The sequence below is a fragment of the Callorhinus ursinus genome, unplaced genomic scaffold (assembly GCF_003265705.2).
Source record: "Callorhinus ursinus isolate GAN/ISIS: 27379988/994484 unplaced genomic scaffold, GSC_fseal_2.0 scaffold12, whole genome shotgun sequence".
Lineage (NCBI taxonomy): Eukaryota > Metazoa > Chordata > Mammalia > Carnivora > Otariidae > Callorhinus > Callorhinus ursinus.
Window position 1 is genome coordinate 32,883,987 of NW_027397074.1, and position 20,438 is coordinate 32,904,424.

Genomic DNA, 20,438 nt, shown 5'->3' on the forward strand with positions numbered 1-20,438 from the left:
TCATTTTCATTCTCTCACAAGTGTGCAATGGAACTTTCCAGAAGCTACATGATATGTGATATTACAACAGATTAGATGCAGAAGCAGGCTGAGAATCCAGCTGCCATCTATTAATTCATATATTAAAGACATTTACAAAAATGTAAAACAGTGTTCTTCTAACTAAAGCTTTAAAAATGTCATTTTCATAAAAATATATTCTTTCTATTAACATGCAATTGGTTTACTACCTCTATCTTTAAAAAAACCAGTGTTTTAAAAATTTCTCGGTTTTAAAGTTTAATATGACAAATATTGATATTATAACCCACAAAATAATGCTCTTTGGCCTTGAAAATAACTTCTAATAGTTTAAAGGAACACAGAACCAAAAAGTTTGGGAAATGTTATGTTAGGAAAAATGGACTCCTTTTCTTTAAAAAGCAAAAGCACATGCAGAGTTGTGATTTCTCTGTCACTATTACTCCCTGTATAGTCTCTACCACCATATTAAGTATAACTTTTAACCAGAGTAACTAACTTCTACTTCTAAAGTCATGCAAAGAAATACATTTTTTAAAATGTAATTTGAATACACATAGGCCATTTTTTTATAGACTGAACAGAAAATCTGAACTATACTGACAGACAAAATACATCAAAATAACAACAACAAAAAATAGCTTGGCTAGATTAGGGGCACTAGACACAAAGGAGCCCATGTTTCAGAGATTAACAAAATTTCATTAAAATCACAAGTTATCACATAGAGGAATTCAATATTCACCAAGAGACAGGCTCCCTATTTTATGAATGTAGCCAGAAAACGCTAACAAGCACACAGGAAGGAGGCCTATCAGAATCACGGCCAAAAAAAATAAACTTCAGTTAGAAAGACTCCTGTTAGGCTGACTGAATAGCTACACACTCCCAACCTTCTTTTACCTCCCTAAAGGGATGGGAAAGCCTACCCTTACCTAGAAACTCACCAAAGATCTAATGACAGGAGCTACAAGTGACTCCCTTTGTAAAGAAGATTAATTCAGCTATGATGCCTTTTGTTTGTTGCTTTTCTCTGCAAAAACACTAATATAAGTCCTGTTACTGGATCTTAGTAGGAAACGGTGGCAAAACAGTAGAATACCATCAGTCCAGTGAATGGGAAGAGAGTACATATGGATGTGAAAAGTCAAATCTCTTTGAGGAATTTATAGGAACTGCCCTGTCCCGTCAGAGAAGGTGCTGCACAACTACTAACAAAAGCTATTCCTGAGAGAGATGCTACCGTCTAAGCTAGAGGAATTTTACTTATGTTTTTTTATTGTTATTTGTAGTTATTTATTTAAGTTGCATGAATGTAAAATGACACTGAGGTACCAGATTTTTAATACATATTGAGAAGTATTAGAGAGAATGGTTATACTCAGTACAGCCAATGCCCTAGAGTAGAGACACTCACACACATGGTTCAGGCATATCACCTTGCGTATTTTGTGAAGGACTACCAGCCACATAATAAGCCTTAAAACCATTCCAGACCTTTGATACAGCAACTCCACTTCTAGAAACTTACCTTATAGGAACATTCAGATGTTATCAGAGAGTGTTATTATAGTGTGTTAATAATAGTAAAGAAATAGGGGTTCTGGGTGGCTCAGTCGGTTAAGTGTCCACCTCTTGATTTCGGCTCAGGTCATGATTTCAGGGTCTTGGGATCGAGCCCTGCATCAGGCTCTGCTCATGCATGGAGCTTGCTTAATATTTTCTCTCTCTCCCTTTCCCTCTGTCCCTGACTCCTCTCTAAAACACACAAATTAATAATAATAAAGAAATGGAAATAAACTAAGCATGCATCAATCCAGAATCGGTTGAAAAAAGTAACAGTTCATCCATGTAATGAAATACTTTTAGCAGGTACAAATAATGATGGGATTTCATTTATTTCTTCATTCATTAAACAAATATTTCAGTGCTCTAGTGGCTCTAGCCACTGTTCTATAAACTGGTCATACAGAAATAATAAAACAGGAAAACAGGAAAAAAAAAAAAAACCTGCCCTCCTGGATCTTACATTCTAGCTGGAGAGACAGATAAAAACACAATACTTAAGTAAATATACATAGTATTTTAGACTGGTACTAAAAAGAAAGATGAAGCAGAGAAATGGAATGGTGGGATTCATGATAGGGTGGCTGAAGGACCCAGGGAGGGTGAAATTTGCATCAAGATAGAGGTCAGAGAATAAACGACAAGGAGATCTGGAAGAATCAGATATTACAGAGAGAGAAGAGCTAATACCAAGGTCCCCAAAGAATAGCAAGGTGTCAGCATGAGTAGAAAGGTGTTATCAAAAGTTGAGTCCTAGGAGATGAGGTCAGAGAGGAAAAGAGATACTAGTGAAGACCGTTAGCCATTGGAGAGGATAAAAGAGAGAAATAATGTGATCTGTATAAATGTTATAACAAGGTTCCTTTCCTGCATAAAGAAGAGATTAAAATGAGCTAAAGGTAAAAGAAGGAGACCAGTTATAAGTATTCTGTGATAATCTAAGCAAGGGATAAAGGTGCTTTGACCTGGGTGTTGCAGTGGAGGTGTAAGTGGTAAGATTCAGGGCTTATTTGAAAAGTCAGTAGCATTTTTATCAAATCGGATATAGTATGTCAGTAAAAGAATTCAAAGAGCTAGATAACTTGAAAATTTATCTCTTGAATAACAGGAAACAGAGTTACCACTTACTGAGACAGGGAAGATGAGAAGCTCTGGCAGATAATATCAATCAGATTCAAACTCTCACTTTGAACTTTTGAATCTTAAGTTTGAGATGCCTATGAAATCTCCAAATAGAGATGTCAAATAGTCAGTTGTATGTATTTAGCCAGGAAAACAGAAGAGGCAGCCAGGCTGGAGAGTTAAATTTCGGAGATGCTATCTCGTAAACGGTATTTAAAGTCACTGGACTATATGTGAGCACCAGGGGAATGGTTATAGAGAGACAGGAGAAGTATAAGGACTGAGCCCAAGAAAACTGATGTTTAAGAGACTGTGGGACTGTGGAATCGAGGAGAAATTAGTAAAGGAGACCAAGAAGAAGCAGCCAGAAAAATAAAACCAGAAGTAGCTCTGGAAGCCAAATGAAGACAGTAGTTCAAGAGAAAGAGAAAGATCCATAGTGTCAGGTAAAGGTCAAGTAAAATGAGGAATGAGGATTGCACATTGAATTAGAAGTTAGTGGTGATTCTATAGAACAGCTTCAGTAAAATGGATATAGAAATTAAATTGGATCTATATTTATAGATATTTAGCATTTTTAAAGGCTATTAAAGGCAAAAATTGGGGCTTAAAGCAATACATATTTAGAAAGTATAGTATAAATTCATTAAACATATATATGTTTGGGGCGGAGCAAGATGGCGGAGGAGTAGGAGACCTGGGTTTCATCCGGTCTCAGGAATTCAGCTGAATAGGGATCAAACCATTCTGAACACCTACGAACTCAACAGGAGACCGAAGAAGAGAGTAGCAATAACTCTCTGAACAGAGAAGCGACCACTTACTGGAAGGTAGGACGTGCGGAGAAGTGAATCCGAGGCGATATTCGGGAGGATAGACGGCGGGGGAGGGGGCCTCCGTCCGCCGCTTCTGGCAAGTGATAGAGCCGGGGAGCATAACGTCGGACCTTTTAGAAGCCGGCTCCGCTGAGGGACGTCACTCCAGTGGCTAAGCGGGGGATGGAATCCTCCCGGGACAGTGTGGTCTCAGGACCCTCAGGGTCACAGAAAGACCGGGGGTGCCTGAGTGCGCCAGAGCTCCCAGGTATCGGAGCGGGGAAGCCGGCTGCAGAGACGAGCCGAGGCGCGGGCTCTCAGCTGGGGGTTGCCATAAACTGTGATCCGTGGCCCAGTCGGGCCACTGCTCCTCCAGCAGGGACCCAACAAGTGGCAGAACCAGGGAGACTCCCCTTCCTCCGCCGGGAGGAGCAGCGCGGGAGTGCACTGCAGGGATCTGCTGGGTTTGGAGACTCCACACGGGGTCGGGTGCCAGAGACAGAAACACTCGGTCACAGGCCGGGTGAGCACGGAGTGCGGCCGGAGACCAGGGAGACAGGAGTGACTGCTTTTCTCTGGGGGCGCACTGAGGAGCAGGGCCCCGAGTTCTCGGCTCCTCTGGGTGGAGATTGGGAGACCACCATTTTCGCCCTGGTCCTCCAAAGCTGTACCGAGAGCTTGGAGGGAACAAAAGCACCGGGGAGCAAACCTGAGCAGATTGTTTAGCCCGGACCGACAAGGGCGGGGCAATTCCGCCTCCGCAAAGACATTTGGGAACCATGGCAACTGGCCCCTCCCCCAGAAGATCAGCATGAACAGCCAGCAAGCCAAGACCAAGTTTACCAATCAAAGAGAATGGGAGAACTCCAGCGCTACGGGAATACTGCACATAGAATTCATGGCTTTTTTACCATGATTCATTAGTTTTTCAAAGTTGATTTTTTTAACTGTTTTTTCTTTTTTTGAATTTTTCTTCTTCCCCTTTTCAAACAACATCTTATCAATCCCTTTTTTTAAAAAAAAACATTTTTTAGTTTTCATTTTTAGAGTCATATTTTTATCCCTTCATAGTAGTTACCCTTATTTTTGGCACATATATATATATAAGTTGTTCTCTCTTTAAAATTTTGAGATACAGTTACTTCTAACAGATCAAAATATACCCTAAATCACTAGTGTATGGCTTTGTTCTAGTATCCTGCCTGATCACATTCTCTTCCTTTTCTTTTTTCTTTTTCTTCTTTGTTTTTTAATCTTCTTCTTTCTTCTTTCAAACAACTTCTAATCTTATCAATTCCTTTTATAAAATCTTTTATAATTTTCATCTTTACAGTCATCTTCCATCCCTTCATTGTATCAACCCTTATTTTGTACATATATAAGTCTTTCTTCCTTTAAAATATTAGGAGGCACTTTCTTCTAACAGACCAAAATACGCCCAAAATGTAGTGTGCAGCACTGATCTATACACTAGTCTGATCATATTTGTTCATATTCTGTTTTCTTTTTGTTTTGTTCTGTTTTTGTTTGTTTTTATATTTTTCTTTTTTCTTTTTTTTCTCTTTCTTTTTTCTTTCTTTCCCTTTCTTTTCCCCTGGTTTCAGGTCTTTTCTGATTTGTATAGAGTATAGTTGCTGGGGACATTGTTAGCCTGTTAGCATTTTGTTCTCTCATTCATCTATTCTCCTCTGGACAAAATGACAAGACGAAAAAAAAATCACCTCAGCAAAAAGAACAAGAGGTAGTACTGTCTGCCAGGGACCTACTCAATACGGACATTAGTACAATGTCGGACCTAGAGTTCAGAATCATGATTTTAAAGATACTAGCTGGGCTTGAAAAAAGCATGGAAGTTATTAGAGACACCCTTTCTGGAGAAATAAAAGAACTAAAATCTAACCAAGTCGAAATCAAAAAGGCTATTAATGAGGTGCAATCAAAAATGGGGGCACTAACTGCTAGGATAAATGAGGCAGAAGAGAGAATCAGTGATATAGAAGACCAAATGATGGAAAATAAGGAAGCTGAGAAAAAGAGAGATAAACAACGACTGGATCACGAAGACAGAATTCGAGAGATAAGCGATATGATAAGATGAAACAACATTAGAATAGTTGGGATCCCAGAAGAAGAAGAAAGAGAGAGAGGGACAGAAGGTATATTGGAGCAAATTATAGCAGAGAACTTCCCTAATGTGGGGAAGGAAACAGGCATCAAAATCCAGGAGGCACAGAGAACCCCTCTCAAAATCAATAAAAATAGGTCAACACCCGACATCTCATAGTAAAACTTATGAGTCTCAGAGACAAAGAGAAAATCCTGAAAGCAGCTCAGGAGAAGAGATATGTAAACTATAATGGTAGAAACATTAGATTGGCAACAGACCTATCCACAGAGACCTGGCAGGCCAGAAAGGACTGGCATGATATATTCAGAGCACTAAACGAGAAAAATATGCAGCCAAGAATATACTATATCCAGCTAGGCTGTCATTGAAAATTGAAGGAGAGATAAAAAGCTTCCAGGACAAACAAAAACTAAAGGAATTTGCAAACACGAAACCAGCCCTCCAAGAAATATTGAAAGGGGTCCTCTAAGCAAAGAGAGAGCCTAAAAGCAGCATAGATCAGAAAGGAACACAGACAATATACAGTAACAGTCACCTGACAGGCAATACAATGGCACTAAATTCATATCTTTCAATAGTTACCCTGCATGTAAGTGGGCTCAATGCCCCAATCAAAAGACACAGGCTATCAGATTGGATTAAAAAACAAGATCCATCGATATGCTGTCTGCAAGAGACTCATTTTAGACCCCAAGACACCCACACATTGAAAGTGAGGGGGTGGAAAACCATTTACCATGCTAATGGACACCAAAAGAAAGCTGTGGGGGCAATCCTTATATCAGACAAATTAGATTTTAAATCAAAGACTGTAATAGATGAAGAAGGACACTATATCCTACTTAAAGAGTCTATCCAACAAGAAGATCTACCAATTGTAAATATCTAATCCCCTAACATGGGAGCAGCCAATTATATAAGGCAATTAACAAAAGCAAAGAAACACATTAACAACAATACAATAATAGTGGGGGACTTTAACATCCCCCTCACTGAAACGGACAGATCATCTAAGCAAAAAATCATCTAAGCAAATCAACAAGGAAATAAAGACTTTAAATGACACACTGGACCAAATGGACTTCACGGACATATTCAGAACATTCCATCCCAAAGCAACGGAAGACACATTCTTCTCTAGTGCCCATGGAACATTCTCCAGAAGAGATCACATCCTAGGTCACAAATCAGGTCTCAACCAGTACCAAAAGATTGGGATTATTCCCTGCATATTTTCAGACCACAATGCTTTGAAACTAGAACTCAATCACAAGAGGAAAGTTGGAAAGAACTCAAATACATGGAGGCTAAAGAGCATCCTACTAAAGAAGGAATGGGTCAACCAGGAAATTAAAGAAGAATTAAAAAAATTCATGGAAACCAATGAAAATGAAAACACAACTGTTCAAAATCTTTGGGATGCAGCAAAGGCAGTCCTAAGAGGAAAGTATATAGCAATACAAGCCTTTCTCAAGAAACAAGAAAGGTCTCAAATACACAGCCTAACCCTACACCTAAAGGAGCTGGAGAAAGAACAGCAAATAAAGCCTAAACCCAGCAGGAGAAGAGAAATCATAAAGATCAGAGCAGAAATCAATGAACTAGAAACCAAAAGAACAGTAGAACAGATCAACGAAACTAGGAGCTGGTTCTTTGAAAGAATTAGCAAGATTGATAAACCCCTGGCCAGACTTATCCAAAAGAAAAGAGAAAGGACCCAAATCAACAAAATCATGAATGAAAGAGGAGAGATCACAACCAACACCAAAGACATACAAACAATTATAAGAACATATTATGAGCAACTCTATGCCAGCAAATTAAATAACCTGGAAGAAATGGGTGCATTCCTAGAGATGTATCAACTACCAAAATTGAACCAGGAAGAAATAGAAAACCTGAACAGACCTATAGCCACGAAGGAAATTGAAGCAGTCATCAAAAATCTCCCAACAAACAAAAGCCCAGGGCCAGATGGCTCCCCAGGGGAATTCTACCAAACATTTAAAGAATTAATACCTATTCTCCTGAAAGTGTTCCAAAAAATAGAAATGGAAGGAAAACTTCCAAACTCATTTTATGAGGCCACCATTACCTTGATCACGAAACCAGACAAAGACCCCATCAAAAAGGAGAATTACAGACCAATATCCTTGATGAACATGGATGCAAAAATTCTCACTAAAATCCTAGCCAATAAAATCTAACAGTACATTAAAAAGATTATTCACCATGACCAATTGGGATTTATCCCTGGGCTGCAAGGTTGGTACAACACCTGCAAATCAATCAACGTGATACAACACATTAACAAAAGAAAGAACAAGAATCATATGATCCTCTCAATAGATGCAGAAAAAGCATTTGACAAAGCACAGCATCCTTTCTTGATCAAAACTCTTCAGAGTATAGGAATAGAGGGTATATACCTCAATATCATAAAAGCCATCTATGACAAACCTACAGCGAATATCATTCTCAATGGGGAAAACCTGAGAGCTTTTCCCCTAAGGTCTGGAACACTGCAGGGATGTCCACTATCACCACTGCTATTCAACATAGTATTAGAAGTCCTAGCCACAGCAATCAGACAAGAAAAAGAAATCAAAGGCATCCAAATCGGCAAAGAGGAAGTCAAACTCTCACTCTTTGCAGATGATATGATACTGTATGTGGAAAACCCAAAAGACTCCACCCCAAAACTGCTAGAACTCATACAGGAATTCGGTAAAGTAGCAGGATATAAAATCAATGCACAGAAATCAGTGGCATTCCTATACACCAACAACAAGACAGAAGAGAGACAAATCAAGGAGTCGATCCCATTTACAATTGCACCCAAAACCATAAGATACCTAGGAATAAATATAACCAAAGAGGCAAAGGATCTGTACTCAGAAAACTATAAAATTCTCATGAAAGTAATTGAAGAAAACACAAAGACATGGAAAAACATTCCATGTTCATGGATTGGAAGAACAAACATTGTGAAGATCTCAGTGCTACCTAGAGCAATCTACACATTCAATGCAATCCCCATCAAAATACCATCCACTTTTTTCAAAGAAATGGAACAAATAATCCTACAATTTGTATGGAACCAGAAGAGACCCCGAATAGCCAGAGGAATATTGAAAAAGAAAAGCAAAGCTGGCGGCATCACAATTCCGGACTTCCAGCTCTATTACAAAGCTGTCATCATCAAGACAGTATGGTACTGGCACAAAAACAGACACATAGATCAATGGAACAGAATAGAAAGCCCAGAAATGGACCCTCAACTCTATGGTCAACTCATCTTTGACAAAGCAGGAAAGAATGTCCAATGGAAAAAAGACAGTCTCTTCAACAAATGGTGCTGGGAAAATTGGACAGCCACATGCAGAAGAATGAAACTGGACCATTTCCTTACACCACACACAAAAATAGACTCCAAATGGTTGAAAGACCTAAACGTGAGACAGGAGTCCATCAGAATCCTCAACAAGAACACAAGCAGCAACCTATTCAACCTCAGCCACAGCAACTTCTTCCTATAAACATCCCCAAAGGCAAGGGAAGTAAGGGCAAAAATGAACTATTGGGATTTCATCAAGATAAAAAGCTTTTGCACAGCAAAAGAAACAGTCCACAAAACCAAAAGACAACCGACAGAATGGGAGAAGATATTTGCAAATGACATATCAGATAAAGGGCTAGTATCCAAAATCTATAAAGAACTTATCAAACTCAACACCCAAAGAACAAATAATCCAATCAAGAAATGGGCAGAAGACATGAACAGACATTTTTCCAAAGAAGACATCCAAATGCCCAAGAGGCACATGAAAAAGTGCTCAACATCGCTCGGCATCAGGGAAATCCAAATCAAAACCTCAATGAGATACCACCTCACACCCGTCAGAATGGCTAAAATTAACAAGTCAGGAAACGAGAGATGTTGGCGGGGATGCAGAGAAAGGGGAGCCCTCCTACACTGTTGGTGGGAATGCAAGCTGTTGCAACCTCTCTGGAAAACAGTATGGAGGTTCCTCAAACAGTTGAAATTAGAGCTACCATATGATCCAGCAATTGCACTACTGGGTATTTACCCCAAAGATACAAATGTAGGGATCCGAAGGGGTACGTGCACCCCAATGTTTATAGCAGCAATGTCCACAATAGCCAAACTGTGGAAAGAGCCAAGATGTCCATGTACAGATGAATGGATAAAGAAGAGGTGGTATATATACACAATGGAATATTATGCAGCCATCAAAAGGTATGAGATCTTGCCATTTGCAATGACATGGATGGATCTGGAGGGTGTTATGCTGAGTGAAATAAGTCAATCAGAGAAAGACATGGATCATATGACCTCACTGATATGAGGAATTCTTAATCTCAGGAAACAACCTGAGGGTGCTAGAGTGGTGTGGGGTGGGAGGGATGGGGTGGCTGGGTGATAGACATTGGGGAGGGTATGTGCTATGCTGAGCGCTGTGAATTGTGCAAGACTGTTGAATCACAGATCTGTACTTCTGAAACAAATAATGCAATATATGTTAAAAAAAAGAAGAAGAAGAAGAAGATAGCAGGAGGGGAAGAATGAAGGGGAGTAAGTCGGAGGGGGAGACAAACCATGAGAGATGACAGACTCTGAAAAACAAACTGAGGGTTCTAGAGGGGAGAGGGGTGGGGGGATATGTTAGCTTGGTGATGGGTATTAAAGAGGGCACATTCTGCGTGGAGCACTGGGTGTTATGCTCAAACAATGAATCATGGAACACTACATCAAAAACTAACGATGTAATGTATGGTGATTAACATAATAATAAAAAATGAAGAAAAAATATATATGTTTATATCTGTGTTTGATACAGATATGTATGGTTGGTTGGTATTAAAATACATATACAGCAAAGGATAAAATAAAATTCACCAAGATACTAAAGGGAATATTTTTCATCAAGTGATATATTAAATTCTTTACTCTTTGTGCTTTCCCTGTAGCTTTTTTCTAACAAGTATCTATTACTCTTGCAATCAAGAAAAAAAAAAACTAAGCAATTTCCTAAGAAATAAGGAACAAAAATGTGCCATGAAACAATAAGGTAATCTGCATTATGGTAAAAGTGTCTGTAAGATAAAGAATAAGCTAAAAAGATTTTTGCTTCCTTTTAAATTAGGAAATGTTTTGGAAAAAGTTTGATTGTAAAATACATTTGTATTTAAACACTTGAAGAAGTTCATAGAACTCTTTCTTCTTACGCTGTTATTATTTAGTAAAGAGTGTTCTTTTATTTAAAAATAAAAATCTGATTTCAATTGCTTTTAATGGTCTAAAAAGATGCTGCATTTTAAAAACTCGTAAGAATATGCATTAGAAAGTTGTAATTTTATTCTTTTTCTTTACAAATTTCACCCTTCTTTATTTTTCCTACAGCTGCATACGTGTTTAAGGTACTAAGACTTATATTTTATGCATTTTCATAATGATACTTCAGGAAGGCCTCAGTTTACCAAAAAGATCATCAAACATAATCATGACCCAGGAAGCAGCTGTATCCCATTTCCAAAGGGGGAAAAAATACATCATGCTGAATTGTTTAAAAGAAGCAATATAGTGGTGAATTTTTTTCTTGTGATTTAGTTTGAAATACTGTGCCTAAAATGCTGAGCTTGAAGTCCCATAAAGCTTGGTATGCTTTGCAAAAAGCACTCCCTGCTTAATTTAGGCCAGGCCTCCTTTTGCTTTGAAGGAACAAAAAAGCAACATTAACTGTTCCTGGCCTTCTTAGGAATTGACTCAAGATTTCCGCAGTGGTCATGGTGATGTTCCTAGCAAAGTGAGCTACATTTTGAATGAACGAATCAATGAATGAGTGGAGAGATGAAATAAAAAAAAGACAGCTATTTATCTTAATAGAATGTAAATGTAAATGCTTGAATGTAAATGTAAAGGCTAGCAGTCAAATATATCTTTATTTTATGTGAGACAGTTTCTTTTCAAAGTTATAGTAGTTTCAGGGTGCCTGGGTGGCTCAGATGGTTAGGCGTCTGCCTTCGGCTCAGGTCATGATCCCGGAGTCCTGGGATTGAGTCCCGCATCGGGCTCCCTGCTCCTTGGGAGCCTGCTTCCCCCTCGGCCTCTCTCTCTCTCTCTCTTTCTCTCTGTCTCTCATGAATAAATAAATAAAAATTAAAAAAAAGTTATAGTAGCTTCAAGCATGTGCTACTACATTTAGATCAAGTATCATTGTGCTGTATCACCTGCCTACAATCTAATAAAGGATGAATTTAAAGAAAATATTTATATATTTACTCTTGAGTCCAAATAATACAAATGGAGCTTCAGTCTTACCTGATATTTGTTATTTCTGTCAACTTCTTGTTTTCTTTCATAAGAATCACCTTTTTTTCTTTTCGTGTAGTCACTCTGAAAATAACTGGTCTTCTAATATCTCCATAATCTGAGAACAAATAATATTAGTGTCAAATAGCCAAATATCTACTTCTACTGATCTTATACAGAGGAAAATTTCAAATTCTGAAAGCAATCATATGGAATGTACATTCTAGTTTATAAAATAGTCTCTACAACTGTAAAGCAATGAGGTATATATAAAAAGGGATTAAAGGGGATAATATGAAAGACTTGAACAAATTTCATTGTTTCAAAGGAGTGCAGGAAAGAAAGAACAAAAGAACAAAAAAATAGATGGGACAAATAGAAATAAAGAAGAAAGATGACAGACTTAATGGTGCCAACTATTACATTAAGTGTAAATGGACTCAACACCCTTATTTGAAGGCAGAGATTTTCAGAGTAAGTTTTCAGAAATATCAAAGTATATGCTGCTCACATTGATAAAGTTGGACAAAGCTGGTGGACTTAAATATATGACTTTAAGACTTGTTATAAAGATACCATATATAAGAGACTATCTTATGGGGCATTGGCATAAGTGCAATAGATTAGAATAGAGTCCAGAAATAGACCTAAATATATATGTAGTCAACATATTTTAGAAATTATGCTGATGCTATGTAATGAAAGAAAAGAAAGTCTTTTCAACAAATCTAACAGGAAAACTGGATAAACATATGAAAAATTAAAAAGTAATGTGACTCACAGCATATATACATGAGGAGAAATTATGAGTGTAATGTAAAACTGGAAACTATAAAGTGCCTACAAGAAAAAATAAGAGAAATATATTTGTAAATGTAGGTAGATAAAGATTTTTTAGAAATAAAAAGTACTAATTTTAAAACAAAGAATTGGTAAGCTGGACTTAATAAAAATTCTTAAAATTTTGCTTGACAAAAGATATCACAACATGAAAGTCAAGCCACACAATGGGAGAAAATATTCACAATAGCTCACAAAGAATCTGTATCAACAATATATAAAGAACTCCTTAACACTAATAATACAAAGACAAAATAACAGTTAGAAATGGGCAAGAGACTTCCAAAAGTCTCATATATTTTTTTTATCATAAGGAGATGCAAATTAACACCACAATGAGGTGCTACTTTACAAATACCACTGAAACTGCCAAAATTACAAACACACACACACACACACACACACATGAATTCCAAATTTTGGACAGTATACTGACCAAGTGAAATTCTCATGCATTCACTACTAGTGAGTATTTAAAATGTTCCAACTGCCTTAGGAAGTGTCATTTTTATAATAAAGAAAAGCCAACCTAATGGTCCAGCAATTTATCTTCTGCACACTTACCCAAGAGAAATTAAAGCAGTTTTCTACAAAAAGATTTGTACAAGGATATCCATGGAAACTTTATTTATAATAGCCTAAAACTAGAAACAATCAATGTCTACCAACAGGTGAATGGGTAAACGAATAATGACATATTTTTCCAACTCATCAATAAAAAAAAAAAAAAAACTGACACAAGATGAATCTCCAAGATTTTACATGGAGCAAGAAAACCACAAAAATGTACATACTGTATTTTCCATTTATATAAAATTCTAGAATATCAAAACTAAATTATAGGGATGGAATTAAAGAAGCAGGTGCCCGGTGGTAAAGGGATGGAGATAGACTGGTAAAGGGGCATGTGGGAACTTTTGAGATTGGTGGAAATGTTCTATGTCTTGATTAATCTAGTGGTTACATGGGTGTATACATTTGTAAGAATTATCAAATTATATACATAAAATCTGTGCAATCTTATTCTATTTAAGTTATACCTCAATTTTTAAAATGTGACCATATTATGGAGCTCTAGCTGCTCCATTCATTAACTGGGTTCAGAGATATCAAGCAACACACTATCTTCCCTTGCCCAGGTATTTTAAAGACAACTCCACCCACAGGATGTAGTGACAATAACCCTTCATAGCAATCCAGTACATAGAGTCTTAAAACAAACATAACTTTTTTGCCTTAAATTATAGTCTTTAGGTAGGATAAACAGACATCATTATTCCATATCATCATTGAGGAGAATGAGGCTTATTAACAGGACATAGGGTTAGAAGGAGAACTTCAGCTTTCTGACCATTAACCAATCCAGCTCTTATTTTACTATATCTATACAAAACATTTGCCAACTTAAGATATTGATTGATTGCCCCCATTCAACAATCAGCCACTGATCTGGCTAGGCTATTAGGTTATAAAGATCAATAACACAAGGCCTCCATCCCCAAGGAAATTTTAGTCTATACTCATTCTGCTGCAGCACAACATAAGAGGCCAGCTATTTTGAACGTTACATTTCCGATATGATATTACAATGTGGATGCATTTTCCATGGTATTTGGTATGCTAAAATAAAATGAGGCATCTTAATCAATAATCTTTCAGAATGTACTCATTAGAAAAAAGATACTTTTGGACTTTTAATTCATCACTTGTTCAAATCTTCCAACTTTGAATAGTTTTTATTGCAACAGACCAACCCACGAAATGTGTGCCTTTATTTCTCAACTGGAAGTGCAGGCCTCAAAATCCCAGAAAGGAAACATTTGTTTTGGCCTTTTTTTAACTGCCCTCGTTGAGACTATATGGACAGCTAGAAGAAGGAGGTATCCTGTTAAGTTTCCATAAAACCACTAAGCCTGACAACCACAGAACAGTTTGTTCCTCTTGTTGGTTTTCACATTCTTTGAAACTTGGAGGTGATGACAGGAAGAAGAAAGTTCATCAGCAAAGAAATAGGAAAGTTATCTTAGAATAATCAGAAGCTTGATTCTCCTGCATAATATTTTTTCTCTAATAAAATAGTTTCAATTTCACTGTGAAAATTAAAGGAATTTTAATTGTTTTTAAATGGTGACTTTACCAAGGATATCATTCAGCCTTAGTATTTACTTTCTATCATGTCCTGATATTTAGAATTATGCTTTAATTTTGCATTTTAAAATTAATAGAACAGAATGTACCCACTGTAATCTTTTAACTTATTTCAATATATTGAAATTCATAGCTTTTCATCTGGAGAAAAATAAAATGTTGATATTTTATGTGGCCTTTCTGGGAGATTACAAATATCCCAAATTACTATATAAATAGTGAGCTCTGGAGCCACTGAAAGACTCACTTGTAACTTTAGTGAATGTCAAGATTAGTTTTTATTTAACATTTTAGAGGAGGTTAATACCATATTTATCAATTTTTCATATAAAAGGTGGTTTGCAATTAGTCTGCAGAATAAAAACAGTTAAAACTATAAATTTTATCATAAAAATCACAAGAATAAGACGATAATAAAGAAAGATTAAATAGCAGTCAGTAAGAAAATCAATAGGTGTTTGAATTAAGACAATCAGAAATGATTATGAATATGAATATGCTGAATAACTTGTTAAATCTTGAAGCCAGCCTAAATGAGAAACTGATCAAAAGGAGAAACAGTTTCCATTCCTAGTCTCACCACAGCTTAAATGTGTGATCTTAGGTTAAAAAAAAAGAATTTTAGAATGAAATGAGGATCCAAAGGACTCAGTGAAGGACTTTTCTCTGACAGCAAAGACCTGAACAAGTGATCTTACAGCTTCCGCCTGGTTACTTATATTAATGAGAACTCATGCTTTATGAGGCAGATGTTATATTTTCTACATATTATGAGATTATTCAGTTAAAATAAAATGGTATAAATGTGCATATTAGCTTTAATCTGTGCTGTAGGAATAATAAGTTAACTTGAATCCTAATCAAGATTACACACCCAGGGCTGGCTAACTATACTTGGAAAGTCCTCATCAGGATTCTATGTTCCAGAATGATGGTCATAATCAATTCAATCGTCCTGAATCTTGATCCCCGCTTAGTGTCAGATGGTATGGTAATTAGCCTAAAGAAAGTTAGCACTGATTTTTCTCTGACAAAATGAGTATTGTATACGATAATATGGACCGATCACATCTGCTTTTGTTTGAGTGAGGTATGAGAATCTTGGATTAGCTCAACTGCTCAAAAAGGTGTCCAATGCCTAGGGTTATGTCCCTCATTTTGATTAGCAAACTAACATACTATTGCTACTGGAATATTGTCACATTTGCCTCACAGGACCATTTTGTTTAACTGTAGGAGTGCCCAAAAGAACAAGTTTGCAGGTTGAATTCCTGACCTGTGTGTACTTGCTAATAAATATATATTGGCAGAATTTGGCCTGAGACTTGCTTGTATCATAAAACACCAAATAGTGGTAAGATGCTGGAGGCTACAGATGTCTACCCAAAGGAATCCAATAATTATTTTTCCAGCTTTATTGGGATATAATTGACATATAAAATTGTGTAAGTTTAAGGCACACAGTGTGATGATTTGACATGTGTATATACTGCAGAATGATTTCCACAGTAAGAGGAACCCAATAATTCTGAAAGCTTAAATCAGTTAAGTTCACAACAGCAGCCCATTCTGTTTTTATTTTTGTGCTAATGTCTTAGAATACCATTTATTAATTTGCAAAGAGAATATCAAATGTTAAGTGAACCAGAACGTGTATTATTAGCTGATGAACACATTACCCCTTCTGGTTTTATAGCTCCCATAGGAAATATTCTTTATATTGAGCTGACACTGACTTCTGTAAAACTTCCATGAATTTGTCATGGTTTTTGCCTTCCGGGCCACACACAGAAGCCTAATCCCTCTGAAGGAGGGCTAAACTTTTAAACGTAAATTCAAAGTAGAAGACCCAGAACATAACTTAATTTTTCTATTCTGACTGAGACTTCATTTACCAATACAGTATAAAATTCATTCTTAGTTGATTTGAGTGTTTACCCTTTCCAAGTCATGTGAAAACCCCAGGGTCTCACAAAAAGTTAGCCCATTTGGGGGGGTCCTTTCTGGTCTTTAGTCCACATTTGTCCCTTCTGATTTACTCATTATTTAAGACTGACTGACGACTGGAAGAAGGCTGCTTCTGTGTGAAGCTGGGATTCTGGGATACTTGCCATGGTCCCCAGACCTGGTGCTGACAGTAGGACCTCTCTAGTCGAACCAGACCATTCTACACTAACATTCTGTCACTTCTCCGGAAAACAGCATTGTGGGAATCCTTGCTGTTGAAAGAATTCCAAATCTTGGCCAGCTCCTCACTAGGGGAAACATCCCTAGGTCCAGGAATTTCTGCTCCCCTATCTTCAAGAATTCTGCTCTCATGCACAGGCATACACATACCCATTACCTATATCTCACAACGTTTCATCATTTCCTTCCCCATTAGTCTCCACCACCATCCCTCCCAAAGGCAGTTAATGTTGATATTTTTTTAAAACACAGGTTAGTTTTATCTGTGCTAAAATTTGTATAAATGGAATTGTACTATATTCTTTTTTGGTGTGTCTAAGGCTTCTTTCACTTAGCAACATTTTTTTATGATTCTTGCATATTGTTTTTATCAGAAATTCATTCCTTTGTATTCTACTATAGTAGTATTACATTATATGAATATACCACAGGTGCAGTCATTATCCTATTTACAGACATTTGGGTTGTCTCCAGTTCTTAACTACTATGAAAAGTGTGTTTGTGAACATATTTTTAAATTTTTTCATGGTTAAACACATTGGAGTAGAATTGCTAGATCATGGGTAGATAATATGTTTAATATTATAAGAAACCACCAGACCTTTATTGGAAGTGATCACACCATTTCACATTCTCACTAAAAATGAGTTACTCCACATCTCCATCCACATTTTTTATTATGTTATGTTAATCACCCTACATGACATCATTAGTTCTTGATGTAGTGTTCCATGATTCATTGTTTGTGCATAACACCCAGTGCTCCATACAGAATGTGCCCTCTTTAATACCCATCACCAGGCTAACCCATTCCCCCACCCACCCTCCCCTCTGGAACCCTCAGTTTGTTTCTCAGAGTCCATAGTCTCTCATGGTTTGTCTCTCCCTCTGATTTCCCCCCCTTCATTTTTCCCTTCCTGCTATCTTCTTCTTTTTTTTTTTTTAAAAACATATAATGTATTATTTGTTTCAGAGGTACAGGTCTGATGTCAACTTTTTAGTTTTAACCATTCTGTTAAGTATTTAGTAGGATCTCATTATGGTTTAAAATCTATGTTGTCTCCAATACTTCTGTGTCTTTTCATATTAACCTCAACTATAAGCCATGGTGTGGCATACAAGGAGCCCTGTGTGTCCAAGTTTCAAATCTTCAAATCTTAAGAAGCATCCCAGTTGGAAAAATATATCCAGGCTTACTCCTAATATTTACAAAGCCTGGAAGAGGAGTATAAAGGGGAGATCAACATACTATTGTCTAATATCAAAAACTTCTAAAGCAAGCTAGCAAGCTTGCCATTTAAACATGTTTTATCTTCCTACCTTGATATATCTACTTTGGAATGACCTAGGGATGCAGACCTCAATGGGGAAGTGTAGAGAAGCCAGTCTGAAGCCCTCTGAAGTCCACGGGATGACAGTCTTGGCTGTCTCCCACCTGCCATGAGGTTTCCCTGAGCACATCAGTGTGGACAGTCCAGGGCCCTGAGTTTTGTTCTTATTCCCATACAGAGCTCCCCCACAGCCACCCCTGGGGTCGAGGGAAGTAGATCCCAGTACAGTGTCTGGAAATAGGTTGGGGAATAATGGTCAAGGAATTATGGAACTACAAGCACCATGAGGATGGGTCCAGAAAGGGAGAATAGGAACGTCACGTCAGGAGGGCATATCCTTTGATGCCCACCAAATCCTTGCTCTTTGGGAAAAGTGTGCACAGAGGCAGAGACCCCTCTTGCACAAATCTGAATACAGGACACTGAGAACACCTATTTTATCTGCTACTACAATTTCATTTTACTATTCGCTTGAGTGACACCAATTTCTTGCTGGGCCACCGCCGCGGCTGCATTGGCAGATTCTGAAGGAATCTCCAATCTTTCCCAATTATTTAGCTGAGATGAGTATGATGTTTTCACAATGAAAACAGGAACAACAAAACCAACTGACAAACACAGAAAATGTAAAAGCATAGAAATGGCTATTAACCTACTTCCAAGAACCTTTTATGGCTGATATTTAGAAAGGTATGAGTGAGATGGCCCAAACATAAATAACCAGAGAAAAAGAATAGATCACCCCCCACACCCACATGCATGCACACATCTCTGCCAAAATGATACACAGCTGGATCATTTAGAAGTGCTTCAGAAAATGTTAATCATGGTGAATATATATATATATACACACATGGAAGTCACTCTCTAAAAGCTTTATGTGCACTACCTATTTAATCCTTGCATACTATTATTGTCTCCTTTTATAGATGTGGAAACTGAGGTGCAGGGAGGTTAAGTTAAAAACATGGCTCAACTTTGCTTGCTAGGAAGTGGCAAAGGCACATTCAAATCCAGACAGTCTGGCTGTCAAATCCATAGGGTTGGCCAGGAGGTTATGCTGGGTAGGTCTATGTGTTGGGCATTTTATGAGGTGTTTTATATAGATTAGCTAATTCAAACTGTGACATAGGTATAATTATCTCTGCTTGACAGATGAGAAAACAGAGGCTAACTAATTTGCCAAAATTATAAAACCAGGAAATGGCTGAGCTGGGTTTTACTAACTTGCCAAAGTTACTTGACTAATAAGCGGCTGAGCTTAGCTTCAAACTTGATTAAATTATATTCAGGACCTATAGCATATGGAAGGCAACATGTAATTTATTTTTGTAATGTTTAGAAAAAATTTTGGTGTGTTTTTCCTTTTCAGTTTACACATAAAGGAATAAAACTCGTGCCTGGGCACTCCTTTTACATGGACACCTCATCTTTTAACAATGCCCAATAAATGAGCCACGGCTGTACCTTACTACACAGAGGATGGATGTGAGTTGATTTCCAGTCCTGCAGTCTATACCAAACTTAGGGTTTGGGAAGGTGCATTATAACTGGCATTAACTGTATTTGATTCTTTTTCAGGGAGAAAAACATTTTCCTTCTTGCACATAGAAAGCAATACATCCATTAAATATCAAACACATTATTTCATTTCTATATACATCTATGGATAAGATAACGTAGTGATTTCATATTTCCCTGTGAATGCAATAAAATCTGAAGAAAAATTGAAGAAAAATATCTGTACCAAATCATTCAATATGCATTCCTCGGTACATTCCAGAGCTTGGAGCACATACAGGAAAGTATGGAAAAACTGACTGCCTGACCTCTCCTACTTAGAAAGATTTAATTTTCCTTCTGAGCCCTTAGTGTGAGCCTAGGTACGGCATTTTATTGTACATCTGTCACACGTTTTCAAGTTGCCACTGAATTGAGCATATGCT

General features: G+C 37.3%; 1 long non-coding RNA gene across 1 annotated transcript; it reads left to right on the forward strand.

The window, feature by feature from the left end:
- Positions 1–15,956: 15,956 nt before the first annotated feature.
- Positions 15,957–20,211, forward strand: LOC141373788 (uncharacterized). The gene is made up of 3 exons (XR_012380111.1): positions 15,957–16,064; positions 19,865–19,980; positions 20,074–20,211. It is a non-coding gene; the product is annotated as an uncharacterized lncRNA (long non-coding RNA).
- Positions 20,212–20,438: the final 227 nt, after the last annotated feature.